The sequence below is a fragment of the Pyxicephalus adspersus genome, chromosome 1 (genome assembly GCF_032062135.1).
Source record: "Pyxicephalus adspersus chromosome 1, UCB_Pads_2.0, whole genome shotgun sequence".
Lineage (NCBI taxonomy): Eukaryota > Metazoa > Chordata > Amphibia > Anura > Pyxicephalidae > Pyxicephalus > Pyxicephalus adspersus.
The window spans coordinates 27901967-27904636 of record NC_092858.1 but is presented as its reverse complement, the minus strand read 5'-3'; the positions used below and the strand labels follow the sequence as shown (position 1 = coordinate 27904636).

Sequence of the window (2670 nt, the reverse complement as noted above, 5' to 3'; positions counted from 1 at the left end):
TTTTTTTAGGGCTAAGGGTAATATGTGTGCCATTAGAAAGAATGCTTTTTTAGGGGAACAGTGAGTTTAATGCAAGCTCGCGAGTGTGAACCTGCTGGGGCTGTGCATATCCATCAAAGAGATCGCTTCAGTTGATGACTTCTGCGCAAGTGCGCCAGCGCCTCGGATTTGGTTGATAAATTGATTGAATAAAGTTGATAAATTGATTGATTGCCTTCCGATTTTGGATCGCGAATATGAATGCACGAGTGAGCTTCCGATTTTGCTTTGTGAATCAGCCTGCCCATGTCAGGGTAGTCACTATTCATTGTGACCTGCTGGTTGGTTTACCTAGCTAGGTGTAGAGTAGGCATGCAAGCTCAATTGTAACTGTCGGCTGAACTGAGAAGACTAAACTTTGTGGGGTGCAGTATGTTTACTGAGGACCTCCAGGATACTTCAGAACCTAACTGTATATTAAATATTTATTACCAGGAAAAGGGCCAAGGAAGGGTATGTGAAGAGGGGAGGAGTAAACCCTCATGCAGCCCCTCAAACTCCAGTTTGACATGCCAATTGAAGGCCCTTGTAAAAATCCAATGGCTGTTACAGTGTATGTCAGGGCAAAAAGCTGCAATTTATAACATTTTTGTTCATTGGTTTAGATACATATAAATTCTAGTATGGTTTGTTTTCTCTTATTCAGCACGCTGCAAGTTTCAGATTTCTGTGCGGTAGGCTTCTATGTTTATTCCCACTGAATGCACATTACCAACAGATGTCTTTTTTAAGTCATGTGGATTGCACAATCCACTACGTGGAAGGTCACTTACATTCCATAGTGAGATCTGCCATATGGGATCAAGATGGACTACATTTCCGGTATTTTCCTTGGCTCTCACCATGTTATTTATAGCCTCCTCATGTCAGGAAAAAAAATTACTTGACTGTCGGTTCTCATGCAAAAGAAATAAAAATATTAAAAAAGTAAACATAGGAAAAATAAAAGAAAGAACTTTTTGTACAGCAACTACAGCGCAGTATTCTGTTCAACCAGGGCTGTAGGTTTATATTTTAGTGTGTGGAAAAATCAAAAAATAGCCTCAGCTTCTAATTCTTTTCACAATTTACAGAGTTAACAGTTCAGTCTACTGAACGCAGATATTTTAGTGTTTGGTGGATTTTTGTTATTTGCATCTCCAATTTGTATTTTAAGGGAAATGATAACAGATTTTTTTTAACAATTTATATTGTTTAATGATTATAAAATAAACCTTTTTTACAGTATTCATCTATTACTCTTTGTTTGCAAACTGTGTTTAGCTTTCCATTAGGAAGCCCAGCATTGCCTGCAGCTCACGTGCAACTGATTTTAAATTTTGCTTTATAAAGGCAAAGCATCCGGTTCACTTAAAGTATAAATAAACCCCTCTATAAACATTTCTGTTGGTTAATGTCCATTTTAGGCATGTGCATTTACTCAATACTTACAATTTTGGCACACAGACTAGAAGTCTATGTGCTGTGTCTGTCCACCCGTTTTTGTTGGTGCACTGTGCATCTTCATGGTAACTGGAGTCCACATAAATGTGAATCCTTAAATAAATGTGTGCCTAGAAGGAGGCAAGTATGACATCATTGGATTAAAATGATGGAAAGCTACTATTTTAAGACTTTTTTTCTTTAGCTTTATTGACATTTTACCTGCTGACATATTGTATTCACTCACCTACTTTTCCACTGAGGTGCAGAGAACAAATAGAAATACCCAGTACTTTCAGGAATAGAAAGCACGTGGCTTCTCCTTTTAATGATGGGTAGCAAGCAAACAGTTGTCAGGTACCAGAACTGTTAGCAGGTGGGCAGAGGCATGGGGACATTATTAGATGGGTTACCAGATGGTCCATTTAAGGAGCATAGTTTTTCTCCCTAAGGGGGACTTAAGCCCGGTTCAGATGTCAAATGATTGTGATCTTTCTTGATCATTTCCAGTGAAAGGTAAACAAACAAGTGCTGTACAGTTCAGGGAGGGGAGGACAAGCAAGAGGCACCTTGCTGTTCTTTCCTCCATAGGAGTGAAAAGCGGTCATTCCTGATAAGTAATTGATCAATGCACCATGGCAGATTGGTTAACGGCATTGAGGGACCACTATTTACATGTGAGTCTTTGGCCCAAGACGTGCACAAACGTTAATCTTGAGTGACAATGTCTATGAAGCTTTAGTACCAGTCCATTCTATCATTGTTAATATTTATATATATATATATATGTTATAGATATATTTTATATATCTGTAACATTGTTAATGTTTAAAGCCCAAATAAACCTAAAACTGAAGGAAGGTGAATTCTCAAAGCAATCATAATAATTAGTGGTAATTTTAAGTATTACCTTTGGAGCTGAACTTCAACAACCCAGTGCAGCTATGCGTGGCAGTAGATGTGCAGCTGTTTGACCTATCGTGCTTGTTAACAGATTTTGGTCAATTACCAGCAGTTTTCTGTGAATAACTCCTACTAATAAGTTCTGCATTCTCTCTATGGACACATGGCCTGATTTATTAAAGCTCTCCAAGACTGGAGAGGATACACTTTCAACTGTGAACTTTGGTGATCCAGCAAACCTGGAATGGAAGTCATATATATATATATATATATATATATATATATATATATATATATATATATAAC

General features: G+C 37.6%; 1 long non-coding RNA gene across 1 annotated transcript in view; it reads right to left on the bottom strand.

The window, feature by feature from the left end:
- The window catches only part of LOC140344543 (uncharacterized), a 3747-nt gene extending 2167 nt beyond the window's left edge, over positions 1-1580 (bottom strand). The window contains exons 1-2 of the long non-coding RNA XR_011923592.1: positions 1471-1580; positions 813-935 (exon numbers count right to left, since the gene is read on the bottom strand). This is a non-coding gene — a long non-coding RNA (uncharacterized lncRNA). The remainder of the gene's footprint in view (positions 1-812; positions 936-1470) is intronic.
- Between the last annotated feature and the right edge of the window lie 1090 nt (positions 1581-2670).